Genomic DNA, 16,786 nt, shown 5'->3' with positions numbered 1-16,786 from the left:
ACCATCTCATGACTTAAATTTGGTGAATGGCTCACCAAAAATGCTCAGACCAGGACAGTCTATTCTGCTCGCTAAAATCTTACACAGAGAATTTTCAAGCAGAAATGGAAAATCAGTGACCTGTAGGTTACAGGTGACCCCAATATCCCATTTTTGCACCTTTGAAAAATCCTGAAATCATTCTGATGAAAGTCCAATTTGGGTCAGAAAAATACCAAACTAAAAATGCAAATAGGTGTGCTAAGTCTCCAAAAAAAAAAACCCTCCTTCTTTGTATATTTGCTGTCTTTTCATTTCAAGGGAGAAAAGAGGTGTGGAATTATTTTTTAGGGGAAAAAATAGATGGAAACATCACCCAAATACAGGGATTGATGAGTTGAAAGCTGATCCCAACTTAGGTTAATTGCTACTTTTCAATCCTATCCTCCTAGCATTGTTTTTTAAGCTGACAAACTAAGCCCTCTCCCCTCTCTTTACTCTTGATTACATCCCTCCCAATAAAGAGAATAAACTGTTTATATTTTAAGCAAAAAGAGAAACTTGCCCAAAATAGGTGTTATGGAAAATCTCCAGGTATCTGTACATCTTAACGGGCGAGTATTAGCTGCTCTGAACTGGCAAATCCAATTATGAGGGAAGTCTGTTTCCTGGACCAGGGAAAGGTGCAGAGATAAAAAGAATTGGATATTCCATTAATGAACAAGCCATGGCCACATGTGCTGATTAATTATGACAGCAACGGAACCGCCTTCTCCAATTACAAACAGCCCCAGACATCAAGGGCATGGCAAAGCTTTTAACTCTAATTCTGTAGTGCAAACTGGTGTGGGAGAGTGGTCCTGGTTGCCATCACCCAGAATCTGCCCTAGACAGGAATAATTTCCTTTTCAGAAAAACAATCAGGTTCTAGAAACAGCAGGCATCCACAATGACAAAAAAGCGAAAGAGTTTCAAAAGACCTATGAACCAAACTCTGATCTGTTCATTGCCTTTTCTCTGCACCTCTGTAGCAGATACAAGAAATACTTCTAGTATCTTTCTTTCTCTTTCTTTCTTTCTTTCTTTCTTTCTTTCTTTCTTTCTTTCTTTCTTTCTTTCTTTCTTTCTTTCTTTCTCTCTCTCTCTCTCTCTCTCTCTCTCTCTCTCTCTCTCTCTCTCTCTCTCTCTTTTTCTTTCTTCTTTCATGTTTTTAGACTTCTTCATGGAGGGACTCTGGAGTATGCTGCAAATGGTATGTCAGTGGTTGAAACAATTTCCTCATAAAGAACTGCCTAGACAATACTTACAGAGAGGACGTTTTTAAAAAAGGATACTTCATCTAGGTACAGATGAAGTATGGCTGGCTCAGGAATTCTGGGGGCTGAAGTCCACAAGTCATAAATTGTTCCCCACCCCTGATCTAGGAGGAAAACAGTAGGTTACTCATAGGATTGGACACTGTTTACCCCATTTCTACTCCATTACTTTCTGGCCCAGTTTAACATTCTACTTCGGCATCATCACTTGGGAGAAAGCTCATATTAAACCTTATGAGGAAAACAGGATGCTCGCAAAGTTGTGTTTTCCTTATGGTAAATGTTGGGAAAACAGAATCTCCTGCTGGAGTCACCTGTACTGTAGTGTAGAGGAGCTACATTGCTTCCTTAATTCTTATCACCCAAATAATTGTATGTGATATTTCAACACGATTTCAATAGCCTCATTGCAAAAATGAAAGGGGCAAGACGTTTGGGGGGAAGAGATGAACGAGAGCCGCTGCAAGGATTATTAGCAAAATTTGATCTAAATATTCCTTTTGGGAAAAAAAAACCTCTCAAAATGAGAGGGGGAGATGAAATTTTTGGCCCAGAACTCTGCAAACCACAAAAAGATTGTTTAAATAGTGTGTGGCTGTAGGCCTAAAGGAATGGAAATAGAATTACTCCCTCTTGGGACACTGTCTTCAGTTTCACGGTAGGGATAGGATGAACAGGCTTTGCTGTTTGACTCCTTCAGCATAGCTTGCATGGTTCTTTGAAAACTGGGCGTGCTAAGAACTGACAGTCCAACCAAATAAAAAAAAATAAAGGCAGAAAAAAACAGTATCTTAGAGTTTCTGTTAGAGACAGATTTTTCTTAGATGAGATATCTTCTACTCTGCTTTATGTTTAGGGAGATTCTCAGTCCTCCAGGTCATGGTTGACCCAATGGTGCTTTTTTCAAAAAGGAACGGATTGTTTTGCTTAAAGATGTTTCGCTTCTCATCCAAGAAGCTTCTTCAGTTCTGACTGAATGATGGCGAATGGAAGGATTTATATTCCTTGCAGTCATCTCGTTATTAGCACTGTTTCTGAGAGTCATTGAAGCCACTTGGACATTTATCTGTGGCCTCAGGGTCACCTGAAAAATGCAAATTAGTGTGGAACCTTTTTGGAACTGCTGACAGGACTGTGTTGTAAACAGGACATAGGTGGTGTGGTATCCCTCCCTCTCTGTTGGGAAAGGGCAGTTCAATCTTAATGTGAATGGCCTTTCAAAATTTTTGTGGGATGGGCAGCTATATACATTTGATTAATAAATAAACAAACCAGCAGTGTTTATATCATCAGTGCCTGTATGACCTGTGGAACAATAAATCTTTTAGATTTTTGAAGACTTGACAGTTGGTGGCATTCCTGAATGTTACTTTCTTTGTTTTTTCTTGAAGACCTTTCACTTCTCATCCAAGAACCGTCTTCAGTTCAGTTCATGGACTGAAGAAGCTTTTTGGATGAGAAGTGAAACATCTTCAAGGAAAAAACAAAGAAAGTCCAGTTGTCTCTTGAAAAAAGCATATTTGGGACTTCTACTCTGTTTTTTCTACTTGGGATAAAGGTTTTACCCTGCCCAGTCATATCCAACTCTAGGGGGCGGTGCTCATCTCTCTTTCCTAGGCGAGAGAGCCAGCATTGTCCAAAGAGCTTCTGTGGTCACGTGGCTGGCACAACTATGTATACCGAAGTGCATGGAACACTGTTACCTTCTGACAGAAGTGGTACCTATTTGTCTACTTGCATTTGCATGCTTTCAAACTGCTAGGTTGTCAGGAGCTGGGTTGAGAACAGGAGCTCACCCCATTGGGTCTCAAACTGCCAACCTTCCAGTTGACAGCCCTGCATCTTAACCACAAGGCTACGGAAGAGGAAACTTAAGCTATAAATAGACTTTCAGTCTTTCTATCTCTATGTTTCTGAAATTGTCACCCTTGGCTAAAGATCTGAATTGAAAACTCTTCAGTTGATTCTTTCTACTCCACAGATGATGGTGCATAAGCCAGCTTTCCCCTGCCTCCAAACAGGTGATTCATTATGTATAAAGGAAGAAGAAGCCATAGGAAAAGGAGGAGGAAGTCAGACCTTTGTACGTCAGACTCTAGGCTACTGCCCATTGCTTCTTTGGGGGATTAAAAAGGGATTTAGATACTTGGATTAAAAAAAATGTGTCATCTCTGAATAGCTTGAATGGCTAAGCTGACAGCAAGCAGTGGACTTTATTCTGGAAAAGCCTTAAACTAGGGACCCTTGGTCTGTGTTTGTAAGGAAATCAAATGAATCAAATGTGTAGTTTTTGTTTTGAATGTAATTATTGCTTGGATTTCTCATTTCTTTGTATTTTGCAGGACAATTCATGGTTCAAAAATCCAATTAAAATGGATTAAGAAGGATCTAAACAGTCCTACATTAGGACAGAATGCATACAAAATGCCATGTCCCAGGGTCAAATACAGTAAGTTTTAAAAGTATGTTAATAGCAAAATATGCTAAAAGTATCACAAATTTAGGCATGGAAATTTAAACTGTAGATTGACATGGAAACAAAGTAGATCAGACCTATGATACAACTGGGGAAAAACAAGGTTAAACTTGATCCATTCCTCTCTTTCAGCATAAGAGAATTAAACTTTAGCTTTGTTATTCCTTATTTTCTGTATTTCCCTCCCCCCCCCACAAACACACATACACCATATTTCTACAAATAATTCTTAAACAAATAATTTCTCACCCATTACAGGTAGTAAGTACCCTGTTACAACAGCACTGGAAAAAGTGGCTTATGACCATTTTTCAGTTACAACCTTTGCAGCATCCCTATGATCTTGTGATCAAAATGCAGATGCTTGGCAACTGGTTCATACTTATGACCGTTGCAGTGTCCCAGGGTCATGTGTTCACATTTTGCAACCTTCTGACAAGCCAAATCAATGGGGAAGCCAAATTTTACTTAACAACCTGGTTGCTAATTTATCAACTGCACTGATTCACTTAACAACTGTGGAAGAAATGTCGTAAAAGGGAGCAAAACTCATTTAACAAATGTCTTACTTAACAGCATAAATTTTGGGCTCAGTTGTGGTCATTAGCCGAGGACTACCTGTATAAATGTATGATTACATATTCACAAAATCAAACAAAGGTTCTCCCTTTGACTGAACTCTGGGATGACGTTATCAAAACAGGATTAAACTGTTGATGAATAAATATTCAGAAGAGAGGGTTTTTTTACTGATTCTGAAAATTATAAAGCATCTTTAAAGACTGTTGTTCTGCATGTGAATAAAAAAAACTTGTTAAACTTTTCTCTATTGATACTATCTCAAGTCTCTCTGCTCATGATTATTGCCAAGTTTAGGATGCTGGTTTAGATCAAGGATCTCATTGGTCAATTTCCAAAGATCTTAGAGCCTTTGATGCCTAGCATAGCAGTGTGACGCAAGATGTATAAGAAGGCAATCCAAAACTAGACTTTGCAGCAGATTTGGGGGGGGGGAGGAGAGAAAGACAGGCATTTATTTTTCTTTCTTTTTTTAAGTCTCTCTTTTTTAAAATATTATTTTGACAATTTCTCTCCTAGTGCAATCAATGAGAGGAAAATTATATGTGGCATTTCCAGCCCTGGTGTATAACATCTGGGCCTGGTATGTATATGATTAGGGCAGTGGTGGGATTCAAATATGTGAACAACCAGTTCTCTGTGTGGATGCCGCTTCCAGAAGTCCATTCTGAGCATGGGCAACAAAAAATTAGCTACCAGTTCTGCCAAAATGGTGCAAATCAGCTGAATCCCACCACTGGATTAGGGGCTGGGACATATTTCTGTCCTGAAAGCTTTCGTGGTTTACCTATAAAGTACCTCCTGATGCTCTTTCATTTTGCCTATGCCAGGGGTAGGCAACCTCGGCTCTTTTATGACTCATGGACTTCAACTCCCAGAATTCCTGAGTCAGCTGACTCAGGAATTCTGGGAGTTGAAGTCCATGAGTCATAAGCTTGTAAGCCGCCCTGAGTCTTCGGAGAAGGGCGGGATATAAATGTAATAAAAATAAATAAAATAAAATAAATAAAAATAAAAGAGCCGAGGTTGCCTACCCCTGGTCTATGTGATCATCAAAGGACTATATTTGGAGAAGAAAAGGTCTTTGAAATTTTCATAAATCAAAGCAAAGGAGTTGAGCCTGTCTCTCTTCCACTGAAGGTGGGGCATTACTCCATCCCAGGAGGGAGAATAGAATAGAATAGAATAGAATAGAATAGAATAGAATAGAATAGAATAGAATAGAATAGAATAGAATAGAATAGAATAGAATAGAATAGAATAGAATAGAATAGAATAGAATAGAATAGAATAGAATAGAAGCTGGAAGGGACCTTGGAGGTCTTCTAGTCCAGCCCCATGTTCAAGCAGGAGGACCTATACCATCTCAGACAGGTGATTGTCCAGTTTCTTCTTGAAAATTTCCAGTGATGGAGCGCCCACAATTTCTGGGGTTAAGCTGTTCCGCTGATTGATTGTCCTCACTGTCAGGAAATTTCTCCTCAGTTCCAGGTTGCTTCTCTCTTTGATCCGTTTCCAACCATTGTTTCTTGTCCTTCCCTCTGTGCTCTGGTGAACAACCTGACCCCTTCTGCCTTGTGGCAGCCCCTCAGGTACTAGAATACTGCTATCATATCTCCCCTATTTCTTCTTTTCTTTAGACAAGCCAAATCCAAATTACACAGCCGTTCTTCATATGTTTTGGTCTCCAGGCCTTTGATCATCTCTGAAATCTGATCTCATATGTGGTTTTCAGGACATCCCCCCAAGAATTACAAGACTGCAGTCTTAATAAAGTTGCTTTGTTATTCAAATTTTATTATATGGCTGTGTTCCACCAACTAATGCCTTATCCATCTTTTTTAGTTTAGTTTAGATGCTGACACAGCCAGTATTTAGTCCCAAATATATTCCACAGTCCAAACAGAGAGACTTACTATCTAAAATCAAGGGACAGAAAAAAGGGATGGGTCAAACAAATGGGTTCATCCCACATACTTTAAAATACTATGTCTAGTTTTGCTAGAATATCCTGAGTAGTTTTGTCATACTGTGCTTTCACACAAGGCTTACACTGAAAATTCTAGAAGCTGTAAGCTCAACTCATGCCTTGGTCACATGATGAACTACTGCAACTTGCCTTTTCTGGGGCTACCTTTGAAGACACCTAGCAGCTACAACTAGTTCAAAATGCAGTAGCAAGGTTATTGGCAAGATAACTGCCAATATAGTATTATAATCTACATCAAAGTCGCTGCACTGGTAGCCAGATCCAACTCAAAGTGCTAGTCATTACCTTTAAAGACCTAAACAGACCCGCCCCAAGGTACATTAAGTACAATGTACCAAAATGGAAACTGCCTACACAGTCCAGGCATTGAGAGATCCTGTGAAAGGTCCCTCTCTTCACTGTGTCCAGGGGGGTATGGATGAGGTGGCAGGCCTTCTCTGCAACAGCCCTCACCTGATGGAATACTCTCCTCCAGTGGTGGGTTTCAAATATGTGAACAACCGGTTCTCTGTGTGGATGCTGCTTCCAGAAGTCCATTCTGGGCCTGGGCAACAAAAAATTGGCTACCGGTTTTTCCGAAGTGGTGCGAACCGGCTGAATCCCACCACTGGTCTCCTCCCAGAAGCCCATGAAGCCACACCTGCTGCAAAAAGGTTAAATCTGTTTCATTTCAACATATTTTTGGTTCCATCTGTCTAATTGTAGGTGTATTTCTTTTATCATTGTTTGCTGTGATTATTTTTTTGCCCTTGATATTTTCATGATTTAACTGTTTCTAATATGGGGAGAGTGTTTCTCTTTATCTGATGGTGCATATTATCCAGAGTCCTTGGGTTTAGGATAAATTATACAGTAAGTATTGTAAATTCATACATAGAGACTTAGATGCTTTCATCACCATGTAGGTAAGGATGGGCTAGACCAGAAATATTAAACTCAAGGCCTGTGGACCAGATCCAGCCTGCAATGTGTTTAGCTCTGGCCTGTGGGCCAATCTGGAGACAGCAAAGAGCTGATCCCTGCCCAGCCAGGCACTCTCCATGAGCAAGTGCACAAGAGGTGGCGAGCATGTGGGGGCTGGTGGTGCCCAGCAGTTCGTTGCCCCCTCAGCTGCTCATTGGCCGGCAGGGATGGCCAGCTGGATGTGAGCCAGGGCTTCCAATAAGCTGCACTCGGCCTTGCCCCACATTCACCATACTAGCACACCTTGGGGCCGTAGCCAGGCTACCCCTGCCCTGCCACCTGCCTTGCCTTGCCTGAGCCCCATGGTGGAGGCAGAGCAGCAACAACCCTATCCAGCAGAAGCCCTACTGCACTCCAGCCCAGGAAGCCCAGCCTGGCCAAGGAAAGCAAGCACAGCAGCAGCAGCATTGAGCAGGAGGTAAGCATGGCCAGGCGCTCCCTTGGGGCTGAGCTGGGCTGTGGGGTTAATGCTACCCGGGCGCTCAGATCCTCCTCCAGGCAGGTCTGCACCCAGCCTCCTCTCTGCTTGGGATGTGGCCTGAACCCCCACAGGCACCCCTTGATGTGAGTAACGTCGAGCTGGCCACATTGAGCTGGCCACGCCCACCTAGCCACGCCCATCTAGTCATGGTGACCTGAGCCACGCCCACCCAGCCATGCCCACCTGACCCTTTGAGGGCAATCATAATGCTGATGCAGCCCTCAATGAAATTGTGTTTGACACCCCTGGGCTAGACTCTTGTCACTTGGGAAAGAATACTATCTGACTGCATCTATACTTGCTTTTTACCTATTTAAGTTACACATCTGTAAATAGTTTCTATGTCAGGACGATGACAAGGCTAATAATGCCTGAATCACCAAAGGGAGATAAATCTGATTCCTGAGGGCTATCCACTCTATCCAGAGAGCTTTAATAGATAGACCATGCCACTGCAATGTGTTTTTATATATCGTATCTTCAGCATACAAAATGTTAGCTTCCTTTTTCTCTTTTCTTTTTTCTTATTCTTTTTTTGCTGCAGCTAGGTCCTGTGGCTTGTTTGCAGTATGATCAGTCCCAAGAGTGCAACTCTCGGAAGTACTAGATAAGAGCAGCTTCTATATTTCTAACAGTCTGAAGCTGTGAGCGTCTTTTGTTTTTTTAACCAGCTGCTGTCAAACTAACCTCCTTTTTTCCTATTCCTTCTAGCTACGTTTCCCGTGTAAGGAGTTTTGCAAAGCTTACATGTAAACCTATATACAACATACAATCTCCAAAGCAAATTTATCTGTGTTTCCTTCATTTCCTTATTTTTCCTTCATGGATGGGAGGAAGTACAGTACACTGCTCTCTCTCTCTCTCTCTCTCTCTCTCTCTCTCTCTCTCTCTCTCTCTCTCTCTCTCTCTCTCTTTTTTTTTTTTTTTCTGCCACCCCACCCCTGCTGAATGTATCCTGCTGGCTTGGCCTGGAGCTGATCTTATCATCTTGTTATTTTCCACTGATTATAAATCTCTGGTCTGCATATGTTTGTCATTGCATCTCGGATGAGGGATTATGAAAAATGAATACATTGTGTGTGTCAACAAAGAAGGAGAAAGTGATGAAGCCTCAAGGCACCCAGCAGCATGAGAAGTCAAAAGGATAGCAAGGGCACTCTATGGATTTGGTACTTGTCTAGTTCTAATTCCCTTAATTGTACCAATTTATTTATTTATTTATTTATTTATTTATTTTTATACCGCCCTTCTCCCAAAGGACTCAGGGCGGTGTACAGGGCAATACAATAAAATACAATATATAAAAATTAAAAAATATTAAATACAACAGCCCAATTCAATAAATTAATACAATAGCGTTAAAATACCCCTAAACCCATCAGACCAGGCCGGCTTGTTCAAATAAATATGTTTTTAGGTCACGTCGGAAGGAGCGAAGGTCGGGAGCCGTCCAGAGCTCCACCGGTAAACGGTTCCAAAGGTCTGGCGCGCCCACAGAGGACGCCCTCCCCGTGGGGGCCACCAGTCGACACTCTTTGACCGACGGCACCCTAAGGAGGCCCTCTCTGTGGGAGCGCACTGGACGAAGGGAAGTTGATGCCGGCAGCAGGTGCTCCCGTAAGTAACCCGGACCCATGCCATTTAGGGCTTTATAGGTCGTAACCAACACCTTGAATCTTACCCGGAGGGCAACCGGAAGCCAATGCAGCTCACGGAGTAGAGGTGTTACATGGGAGTATCGGGAAGCCCCCACCACCACTCGCGCGGCTGCATTCTGCACCAGCTGGAGCCTCCGAGTAGTCCTCAAGGGCAGCCCCATGTAGAGAGCATTGCAGTAGTCCAAACGGGAGGTCACGAGTGCATGAATGACTGTGCGCAAGGCATCCCGGTCTAGATAGGGCCGCAACTGACGCACCAGGCGAACCTGGGCGAAGGCCCCCCTAGTCACAGCTCGTATATTTATTTATTTATTTATTTATTTATTTATTTTAATCCCATTTATATCCCGCCCTTCTCCGAAGACTCAGGGCGGCTTACAATTTAAGCACAAACCAATGTGCTTAGCAATAGCTTTCATTCTATGTATATGCCTGCTTATTAGGGCTTTCACACACCCCCCAAGCGGCATTATTACAAAGTCAGCTTATTGCCCCCAACAATCTGGGTCCTCATTTTACCTACCTCGGAAGGATGGAAGGCTGAGTCAACCTTGATCATCCAAGGAGAGCTGTGAATCTAGGAGGACACCCAAGTTGCGAGCCCGATCTACGGGCGGTAATATCTCACCCCCCATAATTAACAATGGAATATTCTGAATTTCCCGAGACACCGGCACACACAGCCACTCAGTCTTGTCAGGGTTGAGCCAAATAACACCAAATAACAGATAAGAGAGGTCTATTATGGGGGGATTTAAATTCCACATCCCCAGCTGTTTGGAACCCAGTTAAGTACCTGTAGGATCCAGTCATGAAGTTTAATATAAGTTATAGTTGGCTCCTATTTTTAATGCCAGGATTCTACATCAGGTGAAGCTATTATAACACAAATAATTCTTCTGGCCTTGCTCCCCTTCTCCCACTTTTAATTTCTTTTTTCTTCTGCACTCCTAATCAACTAAGTCTAATTCTCTTCAATTGGATTTAGGGACACTATTAAAGAAGATGTCTTCCTATCAATAAAATAGAACTATTCCTTTTGTGTAGGAACGGAAGATAAGTAATTTTGCTTAATAAACAACATCTTACAAATTGATATATGATACACTCAGAATAAAGCTCCTGAGAGGCAAGCACATCTCTTCTAATTGTGTTGATTTGGCAAAATCTGTTGTACATGTTTTAGTCTTGGAGAGTAAAATGACCTACTGGAAATTTGAGACACAAGAAAAAGTTCCCAAGAGGATGCAGACTTTCAGGCAGATATGACATTCTAATCTCTCTCTGCAGATGATGCATGCTGGATTTTGAGCCTAATTATACTGTAGTAATGTAGAAAAAAGATTTATTACATCTAAAGGATAATATGCACTTTTTGATGTCACGCAGGACTGTTTATTAACTGAGGAAAAGTGTAGGCAGTGGCAAGACTGAAGCGGCTTTGGGACAGATGTCCTTTGACCACATGATTCTCCAGTTGTAGACCTGCAGTTGTTTCACTTCTAAATATAAAAAGAAAAGGAATGTCTTTATTTTCTTCCCATGCATGTTACGGCATTTCTGTAATAGAACTCATTTTTTAAAACAAGTCCTCCCCTTAAATAGTAAAATGTAATAGCAATTACAATACATGCCACAACATCTTCCTTTCCCTTCCCTTCCCTTCCCTTCCCTTCCCTTCCCTTCCCTTCCCTTCCCTTCCCTTCCCTTCCCTTCCCTTCCCTTCCCTTCCCTGTGGACTCCAGGCAATGAAAGTGACAAACATAGTAGCCTGGAGTTTTATTACACAGCAAAGCGTCTGTTCACTAAGAAAAAAAAATAGTTGGGGGGGGAGAGAAGAGTGTTTGAGCTGTAAAAGGTCTGAAGCTATGTCCATTAATTTTACTTTAAAGCAGGGCTTTTTTCTCATAGAACACTCAGAACGGAGTTCCGGCACCTTTTTTGGATGGAACCTTGTAGGGTAGGCAAGGTGGCTTGTATGACATGTGTGAGTTCCGGCACCTTTTTCTTTTACAAAAAAAGCACTGCTTTAAAGTGTCATGAGAGCCTTAGCTAGATGAACGGGCCAACATGGCTCAAACACCACAACTGTGGTAGAACATGGAAATTGTCATTACAGATCTAAGAGCTACTCAATGAAAGTCAAATGACAGAGAGGCTGGATTGTTACAATTCATTAAACCAAGATTAGGAAAAAGTGATCCCAGCAGATTTCTAATGTCTTCTAGCTGCCCTTTTATGACCCCCAAAGCCCTCATAACCTCAATTTTCTATTATTTAGTGGCAAAAAATGCTTGAGAGCCTGATGTAAATCATAAAATAGACACAATACCATAAAAAAACTCTCAAAACAAAGGAAACAAGAGCTTTCAGCCCTACCAATGTGTGTAATATTGGCTCTATCAGGTTTACATAGTTACTTATCCTCTCATTAAGGAAAAACTTAGCCCATATTTTTGGCTTAATATGTTGAATGAATCCATTCATGGTGGTTTGAGAGTCATGGTTTATAGCTTAATCATAATGATGAATCTAAACTCAAATTTAATAAACCATAAATAATTAAAGTATAGAATTTACTGCCATTAGCTATGGTGAGGACATGGCTCCAGTAGATCTTTTAATAAGGGACAGGAAAAATTAATGGAGGGTCAGGAGATGTTCATCACCTCCATGGTTGTATGTACAGAGAACTCTCATTTAGTGACTACCTCATTTAGCAACCATTAGCAGTTACAGTGATTAAAAAATAATTTTACAACCAAACCTCACACTTATGACCTTTGTAGCTCAAAGGAAGGCTGAAGTAAGATCATAAGCATTGTTGCAGTTTCACTCAGCAATCACTTTGCTTAATGGCTGAGTTGCTGTTTCCAATTGTGGTCACTAAATGAAAGCTACCCTTAGAGGGCAGAAGTCACAGGCTTCTGCTCACTGTATGACGCAGAATGAAGGACTAGAAAGGGATTGGGGTTTGGGGTTTTTTTGGTCTGTTCAAGAGGAGCTCTAATTACTAGATTTTTATCCCTCTTTTAATTTAATTTAATTTAATTTAATAATTTGATTTCTATACCGCCCTTCTCCCGAAGGACTCAGGGCGGTGAACAGGGCAATACACAATAAAAATATTATACAAAAATTAAAAAGCCATTAAACATTATGCCCTTAAAATTAATACATATTACAATTAAAACTATTTATAAAAACCCAACCCCATCCCGTCAGACCAGGCCAGCTTGTTCGAAAAAGAAAGTTTTGAGATCGCACCGGAAGGAGCGAAGGTCGGGGGCCGTCCGGAGCTCAACCGGTAAGCTGTTCCAAAGGTCTGGCGCGCCCACAGAGAACGCTGTCCCCCTGGGGGTCACCAATCGGCATTCTTTGATCGGCGGCACCCTGAGGAGGCCCTCTCTGTGGGAGCGCACTGGACGGAGGGAAGTTGACGCCGGCCGCAGGTGTTGCCGTAGGTAATCCGGACCCATGCCATGAAGGGCTTTGTAAGTCATCACTAACACCTTAAACCTCACCCGGAGAGCAACCGGTAGCCAATGCAGCTCGCGGAGCAAAGGTGTAACATGGGAGTATCGGGAAACTCCCAAGACAACTCGCGCGGCTGCATTCTGCACCAGCTGGAGTCTCCAGGTGGACCTCAAGGGCAGCCCCATGTAGAGAGCATTACAGTAGTCTAGACGAGAGGGCACGAGTGCATGAGTGACTGTGCGCAAGGCATTCCGGTCTAGATAGGGCCGCAACTGGCGCACCAGGCGAACCTGGGCAAAGGCCCCCCTAGTCACAGCTCCAATATGCTCTTCCAAAGAGAGCTGTGAATCTAGAAGGACCCCCAAGTTGTGGGCCCTATCTACGGGGGGTAATAGCTCACCCCCCATGGCCAATGATGGGATAATCGGAATTTCCCGGGATGCCAGCACGAACAGCCACTCAGTCTTGTCAGGGTTGAGTCGAAGCCTGTTCCTCCCCATCCAGACCCGGACCGCCTGCAGGCAACGGGACATCACGTCGAGGGCATCGCTGTTGTGGTTTGGGGTAGAAATAAAAAGTTGGGTATCATCAGCATATTGGTGATACCCAACTCCAAAACCACGAATGATCTCACCCAGCGGCTTCATATAGATGTTGAACAGGAGAGGCGAGAGAACCGATCCCTGAGGAACTCCACAAATGAGAGGTCTCAAGGTCGATCTCTGCCCCCCTGCCAACACCGACTGCGAACGTCCCAGAAGGTAAGAGGAGAACCACTGGAGAACTGTGCCTCCCACTCCTAACCCTCTGAGACGCCGCAGCAGGATACCATGGTCGATGGTATCAAAAGCCGCTGAGAGGTCTAAAAGGACTAGGACAGAGGAGCAACCTCTGTCCCGAGCCCGCCAGAGATCATTCGCCAGCGCGACCAATGCCGTCTCCGTGCTGTACCCGGGCCTGAAACCCGATTGGTACGGGTCTAGGTAGTCAGCTTCATCCAAGAACAAAGGGAGCTGCTGCGCTACCATGCTCTCAACAACCTTCGCCAAAAAGCGAAGGTTGGAGACCGGACGATAGTTGTTTAAAATTGCTGAGTCCAAGGCAGGCTTCTTGAGGAGGGGTCTCACCACCGCCTCCTTCAAGGCGGAGGGAAAACTACCCTGACTCAAAGAGGCAGTAATCACTGCCTGGAGCCAGCCTCGTGTCCCATCCCGGGCTGCATAAGTCAGCCAGGATGGGCACGGGTCCAACAAACACGTGGTGGAGCTCAGCTTCCCCATGATCTTGTCCACTTCTTCAGGAGTCACAGGATCGAACTCTTCCCAGATTAAATCGACAAGGCCGCCCGTATCCTCTTCGTCAGACTCTGCCCAGTCGGAGTCCAAACCGGTCCAGATCCGAGCGATTTTGTCCGACAGAAATCGGCTAAATTCCTCGGCTCGACCCTGCAAGGGTTCCTCCCTCACTTCCTGATTAAGAAGAGAGCGAGTTACCCTAAACAGGGCGGCCGGGCAATTATCTGTGGACGCGATGAGGGTGGCAAAGTGGTTAGACCTAGCCACCCTCAACGCTGCGAGATAAGTTCTCGTAAACGACCTTAGTCGTAACCGGTCAGATTCGGATCGGCTGGACCTCCAACAGCTCTCTAGGCCCCGTCTCCGACGCTTCATCTCACGGAGCTCCATGGAGAACCATGGGGCCCGTTGGGATCTGCGTCGGGTCAAGGGCCGCATGGGTACAACTTGGTCGAGTGCCTCTGTGGCTGCCCTTTCCCAGGCTTCCACTAGGGCATCGACCGAGCTGTGAGCAAAGGAGGCAGGTGGGGGCCCAAGCACCGTTTGGAACCGCTCAGGGTCCATAAGGCGTCTAGGGCGGAACCATCTTGTTGGCTCAGCAACCCCACGGCAGGGAGTGGTAAAACGGAAGACCATCCGCAGGAGATGATGATCGGTCCATGACAGGGGTGAATTAATTGGGGAACCCCCCCCAAGATCATCCAACCACCGTCCGGATAGAAAAACCAGATCGAGCGTGTGACCCCCCCCATGAGTTGGGCCCAGAATAACCTGCTTCAGGTCCATGGCCGTCATGGAAGCCATGAACTCCCGAGCTAACTCAGATGATCCCCCCAGGGATGGTAGGTTGAAGTCACCCAAAACTATAAGTTTGGGGAACTCAACCACCAACCCTGAGAGGATATCGAGAAGCTCAGGCAGGGCTGCTGCCACGTGTCTAGGTGAAACGTACACCAGCAGCAAGCCCAACTGAGCTCTGGGACCACATCTCAGGAGGAGGGACTCACACCCGGCTATCTGGACTGTGGTGGCCTCCCGCGGACATAGGGTCTCCCTCACAACAACTGCCACTCCACCGCCCCTACCCTGAGCCCTAGGCTGGTGCAGCACCCGGAAACCTGATGGGCTAAGATCAACCAGGGGGACCCCGCCCTCTGGGCCCAACCAGGTCTCCATAATGAAAGCCAGGTCCGCATGCTCCTCCTCAATCAGATCACGAATGAGAGGTGCTTTATTCATTACAGACCTGGCATTGAAATACACGAGCCTGAGCTCAGGTGGCTGCTCATCCTCGCTCCCGGTACCACGTGCTGAAATCAGAGGGTCAGAGCGCATCACCGCTTGAAGACAGCGGGGACGCACCCCCGGGTATTGATGTGGCCCTCTGTTCCTACACCTGCGGCCATTCCCAACCGCCGTGGGAATAGATAATCCCACACCCCACCCCGGGGCCCCATAGGTCCCCAGCCCAGCCCCCACCACGGCGCGATCAGTCCCTGACCTGGTCTGAGAAGCGGTTGGCGGAACCCCCCTAGTTTCCAACCGAACCGGTAAACCCACCCCCCTCCCTAACCCCTCAAAACATTTGGCTAAAAAACACACCAGGGGCCTCTTGTTAAATTTGAAAGAGAGGCTCCTGTCCCTGCCCAGCCATCTCTCGGGGTCCCAATAATTGGGCCCGTCATCAAGAGGTCCGATGGAAAGGCAGGCGGGTCGCACCCAGGAGAGGGGGGCACCCCTGAGCGCCAGTAAGGCTGTGCTGGAGTAAGATAAAACCATTATAATGTTTTATAAGTAGGTGGTGAACATACATAATCCTCCTCCCTCCTATTTTCCCCCACAACAATGATCCTCTGAGGTAGGTTGGGCTGAAAAAGTGTGTGATTAGTCCAAGGTCACCCAGCTGGCTTTCATGCCTAAGGCAGGACTAGAACTCACAATCTCCTGCTTTCTAGGCCAGCACCTTAACCACTACATCAAACCACTACATCAAAGTTCTTACATTCTTACATTTAATCAGTACATTTCATTAGATGCACTAAGCATCACATGTGACCCAGATTATTTAATGCATGCCTTTCAATAAGAAGGCACATATAAATCAACAAAATAAATTTTCTAACTTGCTGGCGCTAAGTGCTGGGATTCAAAATCAAGGCTAAGATTCAAGCTGGGATCTCACTACACCAGCCACTCTGCAGGTTGAATAGCTGTAGCTTTCAAAAAAAAAACCTTTATTTGGCCATGCAATAATACAGAAGTTACTTCCACTAAACAGGCGCCTGTCTTTTGTCATGTAATAGAAAGAGTTAATGCATGCTGTTCCCCCCCCCACTCCAAATACCAGCATTCAGGCCTTGCTGATAAAAGGCAGGTTTGAAAATAGCCTTGGCAAAGCACTTTTAGTGTTTTTCCATCTTTTTCCACCTCCCCTCCTGGCCTCCCATGGGTCACGGCCCAGAGAGGCTGATGTTGGATGGAAAAACCATTTATCTCCCAGTGGGCCTGTGGGGGTGTACGGGGTGAGGGCAAGCGAGCTGCCAAGTTTGGCTGGAAAGCTCCACTCCAGGTG

Source organism: Vipera berus (genome assembly GCF_964194415.1).
Source record: "Vipera berus genome assembly, chromosome: 1".
Classification (NCBI taxonomy): domain Eukaryota; kingdom Metazoa; phylum Chordata; class Lepidosauria; order Squamata; family Viperidae; genus Vipera; species Vipera berus.
The sequence above is the reverse complement of the archived record's forward strand: the minus strand, read 5'-3'. Positions refer to the sequence as shown.